Source organism: Triturus cristatus, chromosome 3_1, assembly GCF_964204655.1.
Source record: "Triturus cristatus chromosome 3_1, aTriCri1.1, whole genome shotgun sequence".
Lineage (NCBI taxonomy): Eukaryota > Metazoa > Chordata > Amphibia > Caudata > Salamandridae > Triturus > Triturus cristatus.
The window spans coordinates 193,507,280-193,533,010 of record NC_140583.1 but is presented as its reverse complement, the minus strand read 5'-3'; the positions used below and the strand labels follow the sequence as shown (position 1 = coordinate 193,533,010).

Genomic DNA, 25,731 nt, shown 5'->3' with positions numbered 1-25,731 from the left:
CTCTAATACACCTATGCATATCCTCAATGCCTCCATTAACTCAGCCACATTCTTGGACACCTGGAAACATGCCACAGTCTGGCCCATGGTCAATAAACCATCTGCTGTCCCAGACAAGCCCTCCAACTACAGATCTATCTGTCTCCCAATGTGCCCAGGTACAGTAGTAAATGTCGTCGCTGCAAGGTTTTAGAGAACCTATTCAATCAACACCTCACCAACCACGTCAGCAGCCACCAGCTCCTCAATGCTATGCCATTCAGATCACAGATGACATCCACATGATCCTTGATAGACATGTACGCCCTCATTCTCCTGGACCTCCCTGCAGCATTTGACATGTTCTCACATGGTCTCACACCCTAGCCTCCTTACCAGCCTGCATGAGGTTGGCATCAAAGGAACTGCTGTCTGCTGGATCTTCTCCTTTATTAACATATAGAACACAAGCTGTCAGCCTAGCAAGTAACTCCTTGGAAATCTACAAATTCATCTGCATAGTGCCCCACCCGCTTCACCATATACATGACCCCTCTGACCAATGTAATGTGTTCACATAACATCAACTCAAACTTAACGCAAAGAAGACAGAATTTTTTCTAATTTTCCCGCCCAAAACCAACCCTGAGACTCAGGTATGGATTAAGGCCATCACAGCCTTAAACTGCCCTCCGACCATCGTGGACTCGGCCAAATCCCTTGGAATTACCCTAGACTGCAACTTGAACATGCAGGACCACATCAATTTGATGGTGAAATCAGCCAGATTCCACCTGAGCTATCTAAGGAAACTGAAACCCGTCTTGGATACTCCCGACCTAAAAATGACAGTGCAAGCAAGATCTCCCTGTCACCTTTAAAAGTCTGCCTTAACACGGTCACTAGGTTATTAACAGGCTCAAGGAAGTTTGATCACATTTCTCCACATCTAAAAGCTCTGAACTGGCTTCCTCTTCAGCTCAGAATCCAACTCAAAATGGCATGTATCACGCACAAGGCACTATACTCAAACTCCCCTTAACAGCTACATTTCCTTCCACCAACCACCCAGACAACTCTGCTCCACAGTACTCCTACTCGCACACATACCACAAATACACAGAACCAGATGAGGAGGATAGTCAATCTTTTACATTGCTGATAAAGTGTGGAACAACCTCACTGCACCTCAAAACCACCCCCTCTCTTCTTAAGTTCCTCAAGAAGCTGACCAATTAACCAACCTACCCTAGGCAAGGTTAGGCACACATACACCTGTGCATACCAAGATACCCTTGCGCAATAGTACAGTTTACAAATGTACATAATATAACATACATAACATGACCCTCATTATGGAATGAGTAATCCCTAGTTTGCTTCTCTTGCCCATCTTTGTGCCAGAGAAAGCCTCCATATAGTTGGGGTCCATATAACACACCAAGATTGCACAGAATATGCATTTGGTGCTCAAAGTTTACCAGACATATCATTCTTCCCAGCAAGCCCATTATAGAAAACATACCGGAATGAGTACTAATATGCTAAGAACAACCACTTCTAAACATGTGTTTGCCATATCTATGCCAGAGATTACAACCATAATGCCAATAATAACCATGGGATGCAACACCCATTTTATGGTAAGGGGCTCCATGAGGCCAAGGCAGTATTCAATATAAAAAGGTCATTATTATTTCAGGGATAGTAGGGAGTGACCATATATGCCAAAATTGCTGTTATACCTGAAAGTGCCACCATATTGCCAAAGAGGGTGATGTTTGCTAGGGCTATAACTTATTCAATCGGATGTGTGATCCACACACAAACACAAGGCACATGCAAATAAATAGGCACCGAATCACACAAAAATACAGGCATGCACACACTCACACACTCACACACACACATGCTCACTTACTCATGCAGGCACATGTAGAGACACATACATGAGTAGACATACACACTTGCTCAAAATACTTTTCCCCATTCCCTACCGCACTTATCTCCAAAGTGGTAACTACAGCAGATGCTGTACATCATCTAGTTCTGACAGGTAATAAACAGTCTATCGAGTATGAGCCCTAAGCCACAAGGTCCTAGGCATCCCCTGGGCCGAGCATGTAGACGGGAGGTCAGGGAACAAGCCTGCACATACGCAATCAATGCATAGTGGATAAGGCTTGGGCTACTGGGTGTAAGAGGTTTATATGGAAAGGGCCTGGCACAGGCAGTAATGACCACAGCATACTCACTGTCCTGCCCAGGCCCTCATCCTCTTCTCCACTCATTGTCTGAAGCATTGCAGGCCACAGTGAATGATAAGAGGTGGGTGCTTGAGGCAAATCTGAGTTCCGGCTAGAGATAGGTGCCACGCTGTCTTTCACCCTGAGCTCTGGTAAAGGTGTTAGTACTGTAGTGCATTTCTCCCTTCCTGTCATTGACAAGTGTTTGTTTCGGGTCACCAGGGTCTAGATCAAGTAAGGAGTCTTAGTTGGGCACTACAGTGTAACATCGCGAGGTTGATTTGAATGAATAAAGAAATGAATGAAATCAGCTATATTCCTCATTTAATGTTTTGCTAACTACAATACAGAAAATACACATCAGACATCTATCAAAAAACAAAGTGTGCTAATTTATAGCCTTGGATGAAATATATATAAAGAACTTAGACAAGGTAAGAGGTAGAATAAACTAACTTTAATATAAATGTAACTTATTCAGCTTCCAATTATTTGACTGGCCCCGTCGTTGAAGTCCTTGTCTTAGTCACGTGACTGACTACAGGCCAGGTTTCATTTCCATTTATGGGTAGGATACGTCACCAAGCCTCTCGTCAGCTGGAGACATCACAATGGCAGATTATCTGCGTAGCAGCTGAGTCACTGCAGCGTGAGCTTTACCAGGCACAGCAGGGCCACTAGTTCACATAAGCACTGTGTGGACCCTGCAAGCAGCATCCCTACCCTGAGCCAAGAAACATCATCAAAATGAGGATTAGTCCAACCAGGTGCACCCTAACCTGCGGCGGAGGGGCCAGTGGGGGGGGCAGTAGGAGGTCCAGTCGGAGGTCCAGTCGGAGGGCCAGTCGGAGGGCCAGTAGGAGGCCCAGGCGCAGAACCAGGAGGAGCGCTCGAAGAAGTGGAGCTTTTAAACATCAGGAGCGCCCGATTCGTAGGAGAAGAAGACGTTGTTAGTTCTGGTAAGAAATATAGGATGTGTGACACAGATTTGATTGCATACTAGACTCAATCGGCCAATAGAAAAGCATAAAAACAGCAAACAAAACACATCATTTCAGGTGTTTTTTTCTGCATTGGAGTGGGATGCTAGAGTAGACAGCTATTCAAACTTTGAGACGATGCCCTGGCTCAGCAAGAACTACTGCTCTTCTGGAGTATGGCATTGGCTGTTTTTTATGTCTCACTCTACAATACAAAGGCTCACATTTTCCCAAAATAGAAAGGGGCATATTATCAAGACTGGCGATACAATTATCGCCGTTTTAACGGCAGTTGTCTGCCGCTAAAGCGACGATCATTGTATCGCCCGTCTTGATAATATGCCCCAAAGTTGTTTATCATTGGCTTAAGAGCCATAAAATACCGATTGGTCTCGTGGAAGGCAAGATACATTTACATACAGACTTTATGTCAAATTCTAGATGACTTGTCCAACTGATAGGAGAAGGGACTGGGAAGATTTTCTGACATTAACATGTTCAATGGTAGTTGTCAGGAGCGCTCCATCAGTTAATGCAAAATCAGCCTTCCCTCATTACAAACCCAGTACATAGATCACCAGTAAATTGAGTGATAGTAACACCAGTTATTCGCGCTACTTGGAAACAGCAAAAATGTATTATGAAACGTGTTATTTTCTGATGGATTCAATACAAATTCAGCCGGCCTTTCCCAGAAATAGCAAATACAAAATGTGGAATATTTAAAGTAACCAGAAATTGAAATTATATAAATAGTTATTAAAAATAAGGATGTTTTCGAACTGCATTCGTAAAAAAAAAGGCAAATTAGTAACAACAGGCCTAATGTGCAGTCTTTGTTCGCAAACCAGGCATGTGCAACTATCACACTGGCTGGTTTGCGCACTGGGATGTTATTTGAGATACCTATGTACCAATATGTTGCATCTTAAATTACAAGAGGTAAAACATCCTGCCCAATTACTATGAATTACGCAGCTTGCATTTTGCAACTGCCTCCTGTGAATGGCAGCCATCGCCTGTAAGAGGCTGCAGATCAACATCTCTGAATATGTTTTTCAGATGAAAATCATTTGTTTAAAACAGCCCAGGTTTTTAAAGAGACGTCCACATTTGTAAAAGTATCTATTTCGGTAATACATTAGGTAAGCAGGCAGTTGCGGTACAGCCCACTGCTCGCTGCCCCTGGAGTCGTTAGACATGATTCCTGAAGGATAAGCTGTACCACTGCTTCCCCTTTTCAAATCAGATAACAACCCAGGTCGGGTGTCAAGAACTGATCAATGGTTTGCAGCTGTTGTAGATACTGTCATGTAGTTGCTACAAATCTATATAGGATCTGCGCATTTAGATAACATTATCTAATGGACAGGTGTGCAGACTGATTCCAGAGACCCCCACAGGATATGTTAGTCTATTGACCAGCTCGCTCACAGTGCCACTATTTAAGCCCCCCAAACTTACCAAGAAGCAAATAGTTTCTGGCAACTATTCAACATGACAAATCTGACCCCTCAGGAATTCTGGAATCAGTACAGTACTTTTCGCTCAATCACTCATGCTCACTTTGTGAGATACACAAAATTAGCGTTGGGGACGTTTTTAATTAGTATTTATTGAACCAGTGTCATTCAAGTTTGAAATAGTGTGCTGCAACCATTAGACAGAAACTGATATATAGGGTTGCAAGCACCACAGAGTAAATAAAAGGTAGAATTCTACCATGGTGCTAAATCAGTGAATAAATGCAGGCATATAGATACATGATAGTTATCATGTGTACTCCTGATATGCTAACCCTAGCTAAGTGTACCTAGCATGTATGGAGGTGGAAAGCCTAGAATCCCCCTAGGAAAGAGCCAACCCTATTACCTGATGGGAGAGAATGAAGGACCCTGTCTTGGTCTAGAGTTGGACACCACCGAAGGGTGTTAGATCACTGCGTGAATGAGTGTCTGTGTGCGTCTCATGTCAGCCTGGAAGCTTTCTCCTCTGGCTTGTCCAGCGAAGATCTGAAACTTATTACCCGTTAGGTACCCTCAGGGTTTCTACTTAGCTGTGTTATGGTACTACGGGCCTGTTGTCTAAGGATGATGATATCGGTGAACCTTGTACAGAGTTATTATGCAGAAGATGGTAGTTCTGCTGTGATACTGATAATCCTTATGCATAAGAACCACATAACATTTATTTGGCATCCAACTAGGTAAAAGATCAGAACCAGAGCAGTTATGTAGAATAAGGGTAGGACAAATGTAGGTAAAAGGTCGTACAAGCACCTATGCCTATGTTGGGGTATCTTGGGGCTCATAAAACCCACTCCTCATCAGAAGGACGATAAGATGTATGATAATAAGATATATGATAAAAATATGCATTATTTAAGAAGCATGTAAAAACATTGTTAAAAAATGGACGTAAAACCATCTAAAAACCTGGAATTGGTAAAAGTGATGTAAAAAGCTAAAATAACATTCTATAAGTCCTATACATAGTCAGTATACTGTTTAGATCAACTGAGTACATCGAAAGTCATGGCACTCAGTGACAGCTCATCAACAGCTCCTTCGAGACCGCCACTTATTCGGAACGCTGGAAGCACGACAAGATCAACGCACTACTCAAGTAACCCACAGCAGACTCAAAGGACCTCAAGAATTTTTGGCCCATCTCCCTGCTCCCGTTCCCAGCGAAAGTCATTGAAAAGATCATCAACAAGCAACTGAGCCACTTCCTCGAGGAGAACAACATCCTGGACCCGTCCCAATCAGGATTCCACAGCAATCATAGCACCGAAACTGCCCTCATCACTGCCACGATGACATCAGGACCATGCTGGACAATGGCAAAAACGCGGCCCTCATCCTCCTGGACCTCTCGGCCGCCTTCAACACTGTCTGCCACCACACCCTTTGCACACACCTCCACGACGCAGGAATCAGCAACAAGGCCCTGGACTGGATCACCTCCTTCCTCACCAACAGAACCCAGAGGGTCCGCCTCCCCCCATTCTGCTCTGAAGCCACCAAGATCATCTGCGACGTTCCCCAAGGACCTTCCCTCAGCCCTACCCTCTTCAACGTCTACATGGCTCCACTCGCCAACATCTTCCGATCGCACAACCTCAACATCGTCTCCTACTCCGACGACACCCAGCTGATCCTCTCACTCACCAAGGACCCCGCCACCGCCAAAACGAACCTCCACAAAGGACTGAAGGATGTAGCCGACTGGATTGAGAACAGTCATCTGAAACAACTCGGACAAGACGGAGGTCCTCCTCAGCTCCTCCCCCTCCACCTGAGACGACTCCTGGTGGCCGGCCACGCTGGGAACTGCACCAACACCCACTGACCATGCACGCAACCTGGGGTTCATCCTGGACTCTCAATGACCCAACAAGTCAATGCCGTCTCCACCTCCTGCTTCAACACCCTCCGCATGCTCCGCAAGATCTACAGATGGATCCCCACCGGAACCAGAAAGACTGTCAACCATGCCCTCCTCAGCATCAGACTGGACTACGGCAACGCTGGAACCACGGCCAAACTCCAGAAAAGACTTCAACGTATACAGAAAGCTTCCACATGCCTCATCCTCGGCATCCCCCACCACTCCCACATCACTGCCCACCTGAGAGACCTGCACTGGCTCCCAGTCAACAAGAGAATCACCTTCAAGCTCCTCACCTATGCTCACAAAGCACTCCCCAACGCTGGACCAGCATACCTCAACAAGTGTCTTACCTTCTACACCCTGAATCACCAGCTTTGCTCCGCCGACCTTGCCATCGCCACCGTCCCATGCATACCAAGAACCACCACTTGCGGCATATCCTTCTCCTACCTCGCCGCCAAAACGTGGAACACTCTCCCTACCCATCTGCGTCAGACCCAGGACCTTCAGGAGACATCTCAAAACCTGGGTGTTCGAGCAGTAGCTGCTATCCCCCGTCAGCGCCTTGAGACCCTCACGGGTGAGTAGTCCGCTATACAAATTGACTGATTGAGAGCAGAAAAACATAAACAAAAATGATGTTTTCATATTACAATTTGTGTTGTTTTGGAAAAAGGCCAAATTGTTCCCACCACACAAATAGTCAAATGTTTGTGTCCTGTGTGGGTAATGCAACATCCTGCTGCTTGCCTTCGCAGACGATGGTCGCTGTAACACCTCTTAGATCAGATAAATGGAGCAAAGGTGATCTACTCCGGTTCCCACAGTCGCTGCTGAGGAAACATCTGAAACATTCAAAGCCTGTGTGCTTGTAGTAGTGCTGGTGTCCATTCTGACAGAAGCTGGAGCTTCCCACGGTGGTTCTAAGAATGCTGACATCGTCATAGGAATACGCTGAAGACACTGCAATACATGGGCCTTTAAGGGGTCCAGTAGTATGTCTATGTCCGGTTGCACAGCCGATGGAAGAGTTAGACACATGTCAGACACATGTCCAACACGCATTTGTATCCTCACTATAGGCAGCGGAGCACAGACAAGATGCAGTCAACTCAGACTGATATGATGATAGGAACCAATGCTTGCTTAGATCCCGAAGCTGATGTGTGCCCAGATGGAGTACCATGCGTTCACGGCAAAGTCGCACCAGGAGTGCTTTCTCCATCTCTTTGGAATCTGGGACGTCCATTGTGTAGCAGGAATATTACAACCAGGATACCAACTACAAGTAGTAGGACCAGCGGAAGCCCTACAAAAACGTCTCCTGATTGCAAGTGTATGAATGCTGGAATCACTCTGAAGGCTGATAGGTGCTTAACAGTTCAGAACATATGCTCTTAAATAGGTGTACAATTCCCCTCGTATCAGACAAGTTAAAAGATACAATGCACCATTTCCCCGAAATGTATCGGGAAGTTTGTTCAGACTAGTGCCTGTATCTCAACTGAGGACCTCGCAACCTGGAGTCTCTCGGGCTGCGGTTAAGGCCACATCCTTCTGTAAAATCATGACTTTCAGCCTGCCTAGAGAATCAAACTGTATAAAGGAAACATTCAATTAAGGCCATAGCGGTGCCTCCCTGACTGTGTGGGTCAGTGGAAACAATACTTGCATACAACAAGCTTACTGTGACTAGATACACATTGCCTGGCACTATCCCACAACAACCTTAATCATTCAACATCAAGTAACTTCCATTCGAGAGTAGTTTGAACAGTGGATGAATCATGGCAGCTGGGTCTACTTTCAAGTGGCATGATAAGTTTGCAACCAAAACATTATATGCTCCGTGGAGCATAATATCCTGACAATTAGAGACCCACTTAAAGAATTCTCACAGTCTGAACCGCTAAGAAAAACTTCAGTGTCCTCATTCCTGCATCTGAATCTGTACAGTAAGATCCAAGATTCCTGTCCCATTGCTTCATATCTGCCTACTTGGTGATACTGTAGACAGTATTAAAATTGCAATGTTGTGACTGGCAGTGTAATATGGCCATGGATTAACCATTCTGTGGAAGGTGACTCAGCCACAGTAAAAGGTAGTTGGTCCAATATTTCAATGTGCAGCATTGTGTATTTTGCATCTCTGAGTGCCATCTTTGTCTTTCTTTTAGATTAATGCAAAAAACAGAGCCATACTGTTGATATACCACCTGGGAACGTGACCAGAGCGCAACAAGTGTAGCATCCAGCCTAATAATAGAATGGACCGCAACTGCGATTGTCCATGTTGCAATATAGGCAAATCTTGTTCCATTACATCTATTGCAGAAGACTAAATGTTGCCCAGTGAATCAATTCTAGATGACAGTGTGGTCATGCCATTGTCGACTACTACCAAAGCCTTTTCTAGGTTAACCCTGTCAATCTCACACAATCTTTCAGCAGCCTCCTGCTGAAAGATTTTCCATACCTCATTGTAAATAGAGTATAAGAAGCGTTTTGGATATGGCTTCAGGGGACCTAACAAAAAATCTCTAGGATCTATGTCATCTGAGAGCAGGGACACGTGTTTCACCTGGGGTAGTGTTGAGGTTTTTAGCCACTCTAGGCATAAATTCCCAACACTAGAAGATGTCACCACCATAAGTGTTCTCATTATGCATATCGTTGGCCAGTCTTATTGATACTAAACCCTTTGGTTGTACCCCTGAATCTTGTCGGACACCTATTAATGTTGATAGGCCAAACCAACCATACCTTCCAATTGGGGTCTGATGAATTATAAGTATGTAAGATGGTATCTAATGTATCCTCACTGCGTGATGTAAAATGTAGACAACCCTCCAAGTGTGAGAGCAGGGTGATATGTAGTGTGTTCAAATCCTTTACCTTGGCTAGTTCAAGACAGGAAGTCTGTTGCACTATATTGTTCAGGAAAATAATTTAAATAATTTGCTGTGGTATGAGGCATGCTTTAAATAATGCCTCAGTTCCCTGAGCCTACCAGTCCCCCAGACAGATTTTGTGTCTATGGTGTCCCTCCAAAAGCCAAAACCCTGGAAAATAAAGGAAGCAGAATATATCTGTTTCGTGTTGGTGAGCATATTTTTCTTTGGAGGTGTAGGTGCAACCTTATAGTAATAAGAGGTAGGGTCTGATATATTGAACCCAGAAAAATAAGCAAAACATTTGTGCAAAGGTTTGCAAACTACCTTTTGGTGGCGTTGGGCAATGGTCCCAACTACCTTTCAGTGGTTTTGGTCAATGTTCCTATTGATGGTAAGTGAAAACATGTGGGATAATTGCTTTGTGCAATAAATGATGACCATAGTGTTGGTAACAATACATGGTGTCAAAATCAGATGTATCATCATACAATTTGTTACTGGCGAATGCAGCATATACATAATATGAAACCCTGTCCCAAACTATTCCTTCTGTAACTGGGACTGCTGTAATGTTCACTAAAGACAGGTCCCTTTGTTCATGATGTATGCAGTTTCAGGACCAAGTTCACATGTTTTGCTGCAGAGCGTTCTGGGAGATAATGCCCATTAAGGAGCAGGAAAAAGACAGTCACTACCCCTATCCAGAGGGCTAGGAACAGTAGACCAACTGCAATCTAAAGTTGCAGCCAGGGAGAAGCAAGGTCAGTCTTTTTCAGCCAAAGGTAGAAATCATTAATGTTTTTGTGGGAAACTGGAGCTGGCTGTGACTCAGGCTCGCTTGGATCCAGAGAAAAGGTGTCAAAGTTGATAAAGTAGCTAGATGCAGTTTGATCTATCTTTGGTAGCTCAGCAGGTGTTATAGAACTGGCAGATGTCTCCTGTAGAGGCATATTTATATAGACGTCTGTATTTGTCCGAATTGAGATCTGTGTTTCAATTCTGTTTTATTGCTGTTCAGTTTCAACAGGCACCAGTTCCATTTCATTATTGGTAACTTCATTACTTCTTAGAGTGGAATCTTTAAATGTGATTAATCATTCTGTCTGAACTTCCTATATGGTAGCAAGAGGAGATAGACTGCTACCCAGGAGCCCATGCGGCCCACTATTCAGTATCGGCCACATAGTGCGGTTTGATCAGACCAATTGAGACATCTCTTTTTTTTCATGCGGACAAGAGGCGGTAGAAGTACTGTTCTTGTTCCTTCCACAGCCAGGACAGGCGTTCTGTAAGATGGCCCAAATCCATTCTTGTCTACAATCATTTCTCTGACCAGGTTCCCAACCTCCTGGACCCAGGCAGGTCTTGCCAGAAAAGCTTTCACTTCCCCAGTGGCAGTGCGTTTTACTTGGATGTTGTTCTGTAATGCCCGGAATTCATTGAGTAAAACAATCATTGATGTCAAATTGTTTTTCATCCGTCACCGTGCTACCACAATCGAGGTAGGGTACCCACATTCTAGTCCCAAGCAGCACCTTGTAAGGAGTGTGGACTCCTAGGGAACTTCTTGGCATGGTATTAAGTGCCCTCTGGACCCCATATAGGCGATGATTGACCCAACTGCCACCCAAACCTAATACCTTTGCTGTTAAGGATTGCTTTAAGTTCTGATTTTTCCTCTCCACAATCAAATTTTCAGCTGGATGATACAGAGAGTACCGCAAATTTCCCATGGCTTCTTGGTAAGCCCGAGAGCTAAACGCAGGGCCACGGTCAGAATTTAATGTGCCAATTGCTTATCTCCCTATAAAGACTCGCAAATCCTTCATAACAGTTTGAGCATCAGCTGAGCGCTAGGACCAAACCCTTAGGGATCTAGAGCATGAATCCACTGCCACCAAGATGTTTTTGTAAGACCCGCAAGATTATAAGGGTCAACAGTGGGCCAAATAGACACATGCAAGTGGTCTGTCTGATATCAGTAATGGTGGTTGTGGTGTCACAGTTAAGGACATAGCCTTTGGTCTGTTTAGTGAGACCTGGCCACCAATATTGGTGTTTCAGTAGCGAAACTGTAGCAGTAATATCTGCGTGTGCTGAACCCAGACCCTCATGTTCAGCTAGAATTAATCTGCGACTCATGTTTGGTATGACTATCCTCCACGCCTGGAATTTGAGCATACAGTATGTTTTGCGCATTTAACTTGTACGAGTACTTGAGCGGAAAGCCTTTTTGTAAGGCTGAGCTTTTATTACGCGTAGTGTTGACAGCTACCATTATCTGTCCGTCTGTTCTCGTGCTAGAATGAGTGATTGCAGCAATAGCAGTTCTCACTGTTGCCTTGGCAGCTTCATCCGCCAGTGAATTCCATTCAACGTGCACGCCAACACTCTGATGACTCAATTATGAATCAAATGAGTCCATGGCCAACCTTTTTTCCTTGTCAGTGAAATTGCTCTCCCACCCTCACAGCTCAACCATTGAGTGAGACCTCCCCCGATCCCCTGCACTCACTTGTGTGGGTGTTCAAGGCCCTCCCCTACCCACAGGTTCACCTGCGCCTCATCCCTAATGGTCCAGTGGACCTCTGTCACCCTTTTCTCGCTCTCCTTTTTTCACTTGTCACCGTCTTTCCTAAATCTATTTTTCTGCACTTTTACTGTTTTCTGCACTTTCCTCGTTTCTGCTTGTTTATCTGTTTTGCCCTTTATTCCTCCTTTTCCTCCTTTCCCGCCCATTTTCCCCTACCACTGCTGCCCCCGCAGCCCCTTCCCCCTAGCACAACCAGCGCGATCGGCCCAATCCAGTTCCCCTCCCCACTCACGCCTCCCAGCTGTCCAGCCTTCCCCGACCCCTACTTAATGGCGGCTGCTGCTCGGCCACGCAGCGGACGTGTGCAGCAGGTGTGCAGCGGGCGCGCCGCTGGCCCGCCAAAGGCGTGCCAAAGGCAAGCCCATCTGCGCCCATCTGTGCCTGTCCGTGACCCGACAACGACCAGCCCCACGAACCCTGGACCTTCGCCACACCAACGCTACAACCCAGCAGCACTCCATGCACTTAACCCAGGCCACAACTGCAAGCCAGCATCACCAGCCGACACCCACGGACCCTGCTGCTGTCACCGCTGCCGGCACACCTGCAGCACCGCGAGAACACGGACCCAGCACAACCCGCCCACCAGAACACAACCAAACTGAAGACCCTGCAATGTATCCTCCTCAATGTTCGATCCCTCCACAAACATGCCACCGAAATCTGGGATCTCCTCGACAGCACCACCCCGGACATAGCTTTCCTCACCAAAACCTGGACCAATTCCGCATTGGGACCAGACATCGCCATCGCCATTCCTCAAAGGATACAAGATCTCCAGGAAGGACCGCCCCACCCACCCAAGAGGAGGAATCGCCATTATCCACAAATTCACCCTCCGCCTGAGCACACTGCCTGACGAGCCCACAGACTTGATGGAACACCTTCACTTCAAGATATTGGCCAACCCTACAACCACCCTCAGAGGAACCCTCATCTACTGACTCCCTGGACCCCGTGGACCCTTCGCCAACTCCATCACGGACATCTCCCCACAGGCCATCGCATCAACCAACTACACCCTGCTGAGAGACCTCAACTTTCATCTCGACAACCCAACTGTACCCCAACACCACATCCCTCCTGGACAACTTCCACAACATTGGACTCTGCCAGATCATGACCGATCCCACGCACTCAGCAGGACACACCCTCGACCCCCTCTTTACTACAGGAAACTCCATCACCTTCAGCCACATCCCGAACTCCCATGGATTTACCATCGTTGCGTCCACTTCACCTTCAGAACCCCCACCATCCACAGACACCAGCACCTGCTCCCACGAAGAAACTGGACAAAAATCACAGACGGCCAGCTCACCTTCTCACTCAACAATTCCACCCCAACCATCGCGGAAAACGACAACCCCAACACCGCAGACCGAACCCTGCATAGATGGATCTCGGACAGCACCAACACCATAGCTCCCCTCAAGAAAAACAACAACACCCACGCCAAGAAAGCCAGATGGTTTTCCACCAAACTTCAAGAGTCCAGACACACTTGCTGCCACCTTGAAAAGGCCTGGAGGAACACCAAATCCACAGAAGCGCACAACAACTTCAGAGCCGCCACCAACGCCTACCACCTACTCATCGAGGAAGAAAGGAAAAAAGCGATTGAAGACAGAATCTCCACACGCACACAACAGCAAAGAACTCTTCAACATCATCAAGGAGTTCGCCCAACCTACCAGCGAGTTTACTGACATCCCTCCCTCACCTCTGCGACAACCTCAGCACCTTTTTCCACCACAAAATCAAGAGCATCTACAACAACTTCGACGAAGACAACCAACACACTGAACCCTCACCGACCACCCTCAACACCCAAAGTCAGCGACTGACAACTGGACATCCCTCACCACCGAAGACACACTGAAGACAATGAAGTCAATCCACTCTGTGGACCCCAAGGACCCCTGGCCTCACCACATCTTCAACAGAGCCGCCGACACCATCGCACCCATGCTCTGCCACACCATCAACTGCTCCCTGGCGACCACCTCGTTCCCCGATGACTGGAAACAAGCTGAGGTCAACCCCCTCCTGAAGAAACCCTCAACAGACCCCATCAACCTCATAAACTACAGACCCATTTCCCTGCTCCCATTACCAGCAAAAGTCATAGAGAAAGCTATCAACAGCCATCTCGCCACATTCATCGAAGAGCACAACATCCTTGACTCCTACCAATCTGGCGTCAGATAAAAACAAAGTATGGAAACCGCCCTCCTCGTCGCAACAGACGACATCCGCACCCTACTGGACAAAGGAGAAACAGTAGCCCTCATCATCCTCGACCTCTCAGCAGCGTGCCATACAGTCTCTCACCGCACCCTAATACGCAGACTTCAAAACGCAGAAATCCAGGACAAGGCCCTCGACTGGATCCGCTCCTTCCTCTCCGGCAGAACGCAGAGGGTCAGACTCCCCCCTTTTCTCTCAGCCCAAACACCTACCACCTGCGGGGTACCCCAGGGTGCCTCCCTCAGCCCGATGCTCTTCAACGTCTACATGGCCCCACTTGCCCCCATCGTCAGAACCTACGTACTCAACTTTGTGTCATACGCAGGTGACACCCAACTCATCCTCTCCCTATCCAACGAACCCAACACCGCCAGACACAACTTTTGAGAAGGCCTGGAAGCCATCGCCAATAGATGAAAAACAGCTGCCTACAACTAAACAGAAGTACTTATATGGGCCCAAACCCTGTTGCCTGGAACAACACCTGGTGGCCCCCCGCCCTCAGAAGCCCGCCAACCCCCACGGACCATGCACGCAACCTAGGAATCATCCTGGACTCCGAGCTCAAAATGGACTGCCAAATCAATTCTGCCTCGTCCTCCTGCTTCCCACCCTCACCTCCTATGTAAGACCTTCAAATGGATCCCCCTCAAACACAGAAAGACTGTCACTCACGCCCTGGTCGCCAGCAGACTCAACTACGGCAATGCACTCTACGCCGGAATAAACAAAAACCTCACCCACAAGCTACTGAACATCCAGAACGCCGCCACAAGACCGGTCCTCAACCTGCCAAAACACTGTCACATCTCCCAGCACCTGCGCACACTCCACTGACTCCCCATCAAGGCTAGATTCACCTTCAAGATGCATACCCACGCACACAAGGCCCTCCACGACACCGGACCAGCATACCTGAACAGCCGACTTAAATTCCATGCACCCCAGAGGACCCTACGATCAGCCCAGCTCTCCTACGCTGTGGTCCCCCTCACCAGAAAGACCAGATCGGGAGGCCGCTCCTACTCCTTTCTCGAGGCCAGAGCCTGGAACGCCCTTCCGCTCTACCTCAGACAGACAACATTGCTACCCATCTTCGCAAGAAACCTCAAAGCCTGGCTCTTCGGACCCCCTCCTTGATGGACCGGAACCTGCACCCCCTCCACCCCTAGCGTCTTGAGACCCTTATGGGTGAGTAGTCAAGCTTAACAACCGCCTGATTGGTTGATTGTATTTCTTGTGGCAGTATCAGGGCTATTAATTCTTCCAGCTGTGCCGTGCAATCTCATAGAGACTGCGTCTGCGTATTGCTAAAACAGAACTTGCCGTCCGAGCTTGTGCGGCTCTGCATTGTTGTTTAATTCCTACGGCAGGCTGAGCAGATCCGTCAGTGTAAATTATGTATTCATACTGATCTAGAGGCAATATTTAATTTGGGAGAGGATATTCTTGTTTGTACTGCAGAAATGCTTTTTAATGTAGAATAAAATTTGTAGTCTACATCTGTTGCAGTGAGAGAATTAGCCCATTGTATCCATCTTTGATGCAGTGCTTTTACATTTGGAACGCATGCCATTGTAACGGCCTCTTAGGTTGGTACTAGAGTCATGACAATTATGCATTTCCCCAGAGCTAGTGCTCTTTCTCTCAGTACAGCAGTCTGTACTACTCTAAGGATTTTTTCTGTCGATGCAAAATGCATCTCAGCGTTTGTGTAAAGATGTGATTTGTATGCAATGGGTACAGTTTTGCCTTCATTGATGGTTAAGTATGTGTATTAACCTGATTGACCGCTATTACATGGATCACCAAGTTTGTGGTGTTTCCAGGTGTGTGTAACTGTTTGGAAGCTATCATGTCAGCTTGTATGTAACAAAGAATTTCTGTGTCCAACTGAAAAATCAGTTTTTAAGTCTTATTAAATCTTAGTTTTAGTTTTTCTGCATATCCAAAATGTATGTCCTGCCAAAATGTAGGGATCCAAAATGGGCTGTAAATTTTTCAGAATTTTCGGTGGTGGGAGCAGCACTCATTTGTCTAAAAAATTAGCTGCTAGGATTTTGGAGTAGATTTGACTGAAAATTCATGGTGAGGTGACTCAGCATCCCACCCTACATGATTGTGGTACAATGCAGGAGCTAGTGCTACCACTCACTACTGCACGTTTGAATGTTTTAGTGACTCTGGAACGAGGTCGGAGAAGTCTTGTAATATTATTGTTTCTCCTTTTGGGCAGTCCATTAACGAACTCAGGTGGCCAATCTTTTTCTGCCAAAAGGATCTTATTTCCATATGTCAGGTTCGCCCAAAAGAGACCTAATTGGTTTGTCCACCTCCATCTGGAGTGTTACTTCATGTAACTGATGTGGGACGCTTACCCTCGTATTAGGTGTTTCGCCATGATATGTTCATTCAACGCTGCTATCACCAGAAATTCCAACAGGTTCTGGTGAGCTATGGTTACTTCTGCTGCGCTGTCTAGCATCATCAGAGCCCATTCCCAGTTCAGAAGTTGAGTCCTCAATATCCTGGGCCTTTCCTATTTTAAGACCAACTACCTTCTTCTTTTTAAATTAAGGTTTTAATTTGGGGTTTTCTTGTTTGATAATGTAGTCTGAAGTGCGATGTGTTTCTCTTAGGTTGACTCGCTCTTCTGATCTGTGTTCTGAACGTCCTTCTCTCTGAGTTTTTTGATAAACCCTGAAAGGAATGAGAGGAACTTCTATCCGTATCCTGAAACCTGTCAGGTTTTTTAATATTGTCAGTTTCTAAGGTTATTTTTCCTGTCCAAGGGCTCCTGTTGATGATGCATTCTGCTTATCTTTTGATTGTTTATTATCCAATTTCTTTTTAGAAAAATCAGGTGCTTGTTTAGAGTTATCATTTTCAGGATTACCAATTTGTGGTTTCACAGGTTTAGCTCCCAAATGATCTCTACCCAGTGATTCGATAATTTTAGGTAATTATCGCTTCTGTTGTGCACGAGTGCATTACCTTCAGGCGTTGGCATATAGGTACCGCTGCTGCCTCTCCTTTTATGTTTGCTAACATAATTGCTATCAATTTCATCCCTAAGTCCAGGGCAAGTTCTGCCTCGTACTCATTCTGTATTTGTTTTAATACTTCTGATATGACTGCTAATGAGGGGGTACCATGTGTTCTGGTCTAAACGTCCACCAAAACTGTACCCCCAGTGGTACAATCCTCTATCGGGGGAGTTAGTCCCATTGGCAAGCAGATTCTCAGTATTCAGTTTTTTTCTTGCGGGCCAGTGTGTGGAAACATTGCCTCAAGTTGCGCTATTTTCTGTGCTATCCAGAATGACGTTGCTTATGTTTATTGGGCATTCTTCCCATTATCGTGATCAGCGTTTGTGGGGTGATTTTAGTTGCAGTCCTTAGTATTTAACCTTCTTGAGTGACCCTTGAAGGATGAAGTGTAAGTGTTCGCATAATGAACTGTGTAAGATATCTGTAAAGTTTTATTATTGTGGACGTAGGTCTGCTGCTGCTAATGTATCTATCTCTGTATATGGTGTGTAAGCAGCTTGAATTGACCAAGTCACTCAGTCTCTGCTGAGCCTCACTTTTTCCGTGGTGTGTGGGAGGGCGCTTTTAAACCAGGTTATGTGCGCCTGGTAAGTTAACAGGACTTCTATGTCCTCGAATGGAGAGTATTCATCTGGTATTTCATCAGGAGTGTAAGAATGAAATGTATTAGTGCGTACATATGCAGGTGGGAATTTGACCCAAGAATAGAATACCTTAATCATGAAGGTAACAGTCCCGCCTAACTCTGAGAGACCGAAATTTTCAGATTTTGTAGCAAGTGAATTTATGCAATTTTCTGGAATGATTATAGCACCCACTTGCTCAGCTTTCTTCCTACTAGTACCAATAGTACCACTAGTACCACTCTCACCTGAGTCTGCCCTTTGAGACATTGTGGGTGGAAGTTCTATAGAAAAAGAGAAGGTTTTGCATAATGTGAGGAACTATAATCCTTCAAGCTTGAATATTCCTACGGCCAATACATAGCTTATACCTACTCATCTGTGGCGGATTTCCCCACCCCACTCCGGACGGCTCTAGGTAAATGTGAGTAGGGGTCTCTAAGAAAGCACGACTGAACTACTCAGATTTGACTGTAAAATAAGAACCAAGCCAACATTGTCGGCGCCATGTCATGTAGTTCCTACAAATCTATAACGGATCTGCTCCTATAGACAGCATAAACTAAGGAATTGGTGTTCAGACTGATTCCAGATACCCTCAAAGGATATGTTAGTCTATAGACCAGCTAACTCACAGTGCCACTATAAGCTTAACAAGGAGCGAACAGTTTCTGGCAAATATTGAACATAACTCTGACCCCTCAGGGATCATGGAAACAGTACAGTACTTAGTTTTCGCTCAGTCACTCATGCTCACTTTGTCTCAGAGAGATACACAGACTAAACAATCGGGACGTTTTCAATAAGTATTTATTGAACCAGCATCATTCTAGTATAAAATACGTGTGCAGCAACAACTATTAGACAGAAACAGATACATATAATTACAAGCACCAACAGAATAAATAACAGGTATAGTTCTACCATGGTGCTAAAACAGTGAATATATGCAGGCATATAAATACATGGTAGTAATCATTCGTACTCCTAAGATGCTATCCCTAGCTAAGTGTACTTAAGTGTACCTAGCATATATGTAGGTGGAAAGCCTAGAATCCCCCTAGGAAAGAGCTAACCCCATTACCTGATGGGAGGGAACACAGGACCCCCATCTTGGTCTCGACTTGGACACCTCGCAAAGGATGTCAGACCACTGCATGCTGGGGTGTCTGCGTGCAGGGACTTCAGTGTCTCATGTCAGCATGGAAGCTTTCTCCTCTGGCACTCATGACATGGTCAGTGACGTCACTGATGATATCACTAATGGCATCCCAAATGACATCACTGATGACATCCAACCACTCACACACCCACTCAAACATAAACACAACCACTCATAACCCCACTAACAAAACCCATACTTCCACTCACACACCTACTCACTGCACACCGAGTCCTAAAAGCCAACAGAAATGCTTTGAGAAAACAGGATGAGGTAGACCAAAGGTTTGGGGATGACCCTGCAGAGAGGGTCAAGACCAGCAATCAGCCCCTAACAAGAGCTTTGCAACAAGCTCTGAGAATTCTTTTTAACAAAATAACTTCCACGTATGCCATCTTCAACCCTCTACTGGACTCTGTCACTATCACAACTCATCTTTCCATCATGGCCGAATAATGAACCTTGACCTTGTCACCCACTGTCACCACCGTTGAAACCATTGCAACCAACCTGTCAATGCATACTCAGAGGTCCCATCTGACCCTTGCCATCACTCCGTCCAATCAGTAAAGCTCTAATACACATATTCATATCATCAAAGCCTTCATTGGCTCAGCCACATTCTTGGACACCTGGAAACATGTCACAGTCTGGCCCGTGGTCAATAAACCATCTGCTTTCCCAGACAAAGCCCTCTAACAACAGACCCGTCTGGCTCCCAACCTACCAGTAGTCCATGCTGTCCCTGCATACTGTTTTCTTATCCGGGTAAGGTCTTAGAGAACCTAATCAACCAACACCTCACCAACCACGTCAGCACCCACCAGCTCCTCGATACTATGCCATCCAGATGACAGATGACATCTACATGATCCTTGACAGACACGGCAGCCCTCATTCTCCTGGACCTCCCTACCGCATTTGATTTGGTCTCACACCCTATCCTCATTAGCAGCCTACATGAGATTGGCCTCAAAGGACCTGCTCTCTGCTGGATCTGCTCCTTTATTAACATGTAGAACACACGCTGTCGGACTAGCACCTTACTCCTTGGAAGCCCACAGATTCATTTGCATTGTGCCTCAAGGTTCATCGCTCAGCCCGACCCGTTTCAATGTAAACATGACCCCTCTGGCCAATGTCCTATGCGCACACAACAGCAACATCGTCTTCTACTCCAACAAAACCTAACTCATACTCCCTCCAAGGCAAGCCTGAAAGACCAATGTCACTACCTGGATTAAAGTAAACTGTCCCATGCCCAATAGTGACAAAACAGAAGTAGTGATCTTCAGCAAGAACATTTCACCATCGGACTCCAACTTCGTGCCAGCCAAATTCGGACTCACACCCTCCTCCAGCCCACATGCCAGGAAACTCAAAATCATCGATAGCAAACCGGACATGGCCACTCAAGTCAATGCTGTTGCTACATCCTGCTTCCATACTCTGCAGATGATGAAGGTTTTTAAATGGCTCCCAGGAAAAACGAATTCACGCATAAGGCACCAACAAGTTGTACTATGGGAAAATGCTCTACTCGGTTTTAGAAATGGGATCTATAGTTGGCAGGGGTGGGCACGGACCCTCACTCTACTCAGAGTAAGTAAATTACACCCTCAGAATAATCTGTGTTAATCCCTTGGTAGCTTGGCAAATCAGGCTTATCCTCAAGGAAAATGTGTAAAATATTTGTACACACATACAGTAACACAGTGAAAACACCACAAAAGTACTCCACATCAGTTTAGAAAAAAAAAACAATATTTATCTGAATGAAACACGGCCAAAATGACAAATATCCAACATACACAAATTAAAACACAAATTCCCAAAGATTAAATTAAGTTATCATACTAAGAAACACAATGTCTCCCACTGGGGCTAAAACGATATACTTGATGAAGTTGAATCTCAAAGGTTCGGAGCCAACTGCGATGGACCCTAGGCTGACAATGGATTCGCACTGACCCCAGGTTACAGTACCTTTAAAACGATGACAAAACAAAGGCATTGCAAAGCGCTGTGTAAATTGACGCTGAGGCCATTGCTGAGCCATCGGTTCTTTACTGTTGGTGCAGGTCGTTGGCACATCGGTGCTGAGGATGATGCATTGCACAGTGGATGGGAGAAGTCACTGGAGCAAGGCGTAGTTTCTTGGAGGTGCTGCAGAGTCATTGAGCTGTTGGTGCCCGGGACATTGCAAGGCACAGTGGAAGTGATGTACCGTTGTGTTTTTAAATTGTGAGTCTAGAGACACTAAACACCCATTTTCTATCAGCTCCCAATTGGAATATACACTTGTAAAATGTTACAAGGCAGCAGAGATAGGCCATGCTGTAGTTGAAAACAAATTAAGCAGTTTTTCACTACCAGGAAATGTAAACTTAAAACCACTTATACCTTGTAAACTCACTGCACCCTGCCCATGGGGCTAACTAGGGCTCAACTTATGGGTGCCCTAGCTGTAATAAAAGGGAAGGTTTGGGCCTGGCAAGTAGGGGTACTTGCCAGGATGACATGACAGTTTAAAATTGCACTCACAGGCTCCGCAGTGACAGGCCTGAGACAGGTTTGCAGGGTTGCTCATGTGGGTGATTGATGCAGCAGGTCTACCAGTAGCAATCGACCTACAGCCCCTGGGGACACTGAGGGCACTGTACTAGGAAATTCCTGGATAATATCAAATGTGCCAACTATAGAGAAACCAAATATCATTACACTTTAGACATTGAGCCCTCACACTTTAGCACTGGTCATCAATGGTAAAGTGCCCAGAGTGCTAATGCCAGCAAAAACAAAACCAGCATACAGTCCAAACAGGAGGTCAGAAGCAAAACACAGGGTAAACTACACCAAAAGATGACAAGTCTTACACCTAAGATCACCAAGCAACTAACCAGAAGACTGCAAACCATCCATTACTCAGCATTCAGATCCAACTGCAACCTCTGACACAGAAATCACATCACACCACATCTCAGGGAGACACACATACGCTGACATCGGTACCATCAGGACGCGAGATCCCTTCTCTCTTGCATTGAACCAGAGGTACACACACTTACCTTGTCCCTCCTTCAGCAACTGCTGTATTGATATTTCCAACCGCACTTCGGTTCCGGTAACCTTGTTGGGTTTAAGAGATACACTGCCATATGAATTGATATTCCTCCTCGCGTTGCGGCACCATTGGGTACGCTTGTATAATTAAGCCTATCTACTGATATCCAAGCTATTGTTCGATGCTATATACTGATTGCTGCTTTAAATTACTTCACCGGTTCTCCAATTGCCTTACTTTCATGAGATTTCCTTTTTACTCCCAATCCATTGCTTCTACCGTGTTCGTCACGATCCAAGCCGGGTTGGAATTATCACCGGCTTTGGGTCGCTTATTACGTCCACGCTACTAGCTTCAGCCCTGAAGAGTTGTGGGATTTCTTTCCCCGACGAAACACGTGTCTGCTGGTTGCGTTTCCAAAAGGAATAAAGAACATCTGTCACCACTGAAGATTTTAGTTTATCTTGTTTTCGCCACCACAGTATCTACATGTTTTAATGTATATGTGTGCACAGGATCATTTTGTACATCTCAGGGAGCTAACTACACTGGCTATTAAATATATGGGCTCACTTCCAAGCTTTCCATTCAAGGCACTACACAACTTAGATCCCCACCTACCTTAACATTTCCTTCCACCAACCACCCAGCCACCTCTGCTCAACAGAACTCCTACTCACACACACATCAGAAATACACAGAAGCAGATTAGGATAGTTGTTCTCTTACATTGCTCATAAAGTGTGAAACAACCTCTCAGTGCACCTCAAAACCTCCCCCTCTCTTCATGAATCCCTGAAGAAGCTGACACACTAGCTATTCTGTTAACCAACCTACGCTAGGCAAGGTTAGGTACACACACGTATTCATACCAATATTCCTACAAATGCACCTAAAATAAGATACATAACATGGCCCCCATTATGGATCGCTACTTTGCTTCTCCTGCCTATCTTTGTGCAAGAGAAAGCCTCTATATAGTTGAGGGTCCTTATAACATGCCATGTTTGCACAGAATATGCCATGGTTGCTCACAGTTTACCAGACATATTATTGTTCCCAGCATGCCCAACAAAGCAAACATGCCAGAGTAAGCCAAGGATAACCACCACTAAACATGGGATTGTCATATCTATGCCAGAGATTTATTTATATATATAAATTTATAAAGCGTGCAGCTATCCCACAGGGTCTCCCGATGCTGGACAAAGTGGAGGCAGGATAACTTAGGCAACAGGCAAGAATAGGAATCAAGCCAGGTCGCTGAAAAGCTAAAAGAGACTGACAGTTCCTAAGGTCAATTTGGAGAGCATTCCAGATCTTGGGGCCCAGATAGGAAAAGGAGCGACCCCTCATACGGATGAGCCGAAACCTGGGGACTGAAAACAGTGAGAGGCTGGAGGATCTCAACTGTCGGGCCGGCACATAAGCTTTGAATATGGGAAGGAGCAAGGCCCTATTCAACACGAAGCATGTAGCAAAGGGCCTTGAACTCAATGCGCTTATTGACTTTCAGCCAATAGAGTTGGTGAAGCACAGGAGATGCAGAGGCACGTCTAAGCAGATGGGAAAGAAGACGAGCAGCTGCATTTTGAATGATCTGCAACCGATGCACTGATGCTTTGTCTGCACCCAGATACAGCACATTGCCATAGTCTGGCCTGGAAATCGCCAGAGCCTGCAGAACCGTTCTCTGAGCTGCCAGTGGAATAAGCCAGAGGATTTTCTTGATCCATCTAAGGACAGCAAAGCAGGACGCCATAACCCTGGATACCTGAGATTTCAGGGAAAGATTGTTATCAATAATGAAGCCCAGGTTTTTAGTTTTGGGGACAGAAGCAGGCACAGGGCCCAGAGTATCAGGCCAATGTTTGATTCGCCAAAGCTCAGTGTTGTTACCCAGAGCAAGCACCTCTGTTTTACTGCTGTTTAGCTTCAGAGCATTACTGGTCAGCCACAATGACACACTCCTCAGACCAATCTGAAGCAGAGAGGGATCTCGGTGCTAGGCAGTGGAGAGAAAATAATCTGGGTATCATTGACATATGAATAGTCAGTCCAGACTTCTCAGCAATGTCAGCCAAAGGGCAAACGTAAATGTTAAATAGTAAAGGGCTCCAAATAGAGCCCTGAGGCACAACCAGAGGTTGGAGCTAGAGTGTTAGATCGTACTCGTTCAAAAAAGACCTGGAAGGTACGGTCATTTAAGAAAGAGATCAACCACCTCAGAGCCCGACCCACAATGCCAGAGGTTTCGGGATGGTCTATCTAAATGGAATGTGACACCATGTCAAAAGCTGTGCTTAAACCCAGCAAAATTAGAGCGGAAGTACCTCCGGCGTCAGGTTGTTGCCTGAGATGCTCAGTGACCCCGAGAAGAGCCAACTCTGTACTATGGCCAGGTCTAAAACCCGACTGAGAGGGGTGCAGCAAATTATGAGTAGTAACATAAGAAGAAAGTTGAGTATTAATATGCCGTTCCAGGGTTTTGGAGAACACAGACAGGAGAGAAATAGGGCAAAAATTAGACCAACTGAGAGGATCAAGACCTTCCTTTAGTAAAGGAAGGACGAGTGCATGTTTCCACCTCTGAGGATACCGAACCCATACTCAAAGAAGTATTAAGACGGTTCTGAATCACAGAGAGGGCGGTCTTGTCCAAAAGACTAAGGGGCAGATTTACAAGCCCCTTGCGCCACTTTTGCGTCACTTTTAACATGGGAAAAGTGACGCAAAAGTGGCGAATGGGGATAGAGGATCAAAAGGTGAACCGGACTTAATAGATCTTAGCACCAGTTTCAAAGAAGACAGATCTAAAGGAGGCCAGGAACTAATCTGAGGAGAATCCCCAGACACAGGAACCTGGGGGAAAATTCCAAGTGGTCTTACTGCTGGATTGACAGGTAACATTAGATTCCCGTGTTGGGAGGCATCCACAGCAAGTTGGTCATGGATAGACTTAACTTCACTGTGAAAGAACAGTGCTAGTATCGCTTTGAGGTTGGGAAAGCGAGGGAGGGATCAAAAAAGCACTAGCAGCTGAGAGTTTAGTCACAACTTTAAACAAAGTTTTTTTTACAGTTTTGGGAGCTAGAAATGTTCTCAATAAGGAAGGCTGCACTAGCCGATCTGCAAAGAGCATGATATTTCTTTAATGCTCCCAAGTACTCAAACTTAGCAGTAGACAAATAATATTTCCTCCATTGTCTCTCCAAAGGCTTTACAATGTTTTTTCTCTTGTTTAAGAGTCTGTAAACCAAGGGGCAGGAGGATACGTTCTCAGCTGTTGCTTTACTGAGAGAGGTAGTACGGAATCGATACCCGCTGTAAGCCATTGGTGCACGGAAAGCTAGTCTTGATCAGGGGAGGAAACAAGAAAAGGGGGTATTGTCAAGAAGCACTTTGTTGGTAATGATAAATTAAGTTTAGACCAGTGCCTAGTTTTAAGAAATGGACTCAGCCTAGGAGAAAAGAAAGAAAGAAGTTTAATGGTA

General features: G+C 45.7%; 1 long non-coding RNA gene across 2 annotated transcripts in view; it reads left to right on the top strand.

The window, feature by feature from the left end:
- Window positions 1-25,731, top strand: part of LOC146859907 (uncharacterized) — a 100,977-nt gene that overhangs the window by 24,698 nt on the left and 50,548 nt on the right. Inside the window, exon 1 of one of the 2 annotated variants that reach the window (XR_014978733.1) lies at window positions 2,869-3,184. The exons of the other annotated variant lie outside the window; for it this stretch is intronic. This is a non-coding gene — a long non-coding RNA (uncharacterized LOC146859907). Of the gene's footprint in view, window positions 1-2,868; window positions 3,185-25,731 lie in introns of those variants that run through there. 2 annotated transcript variants of the gene reach the window in all.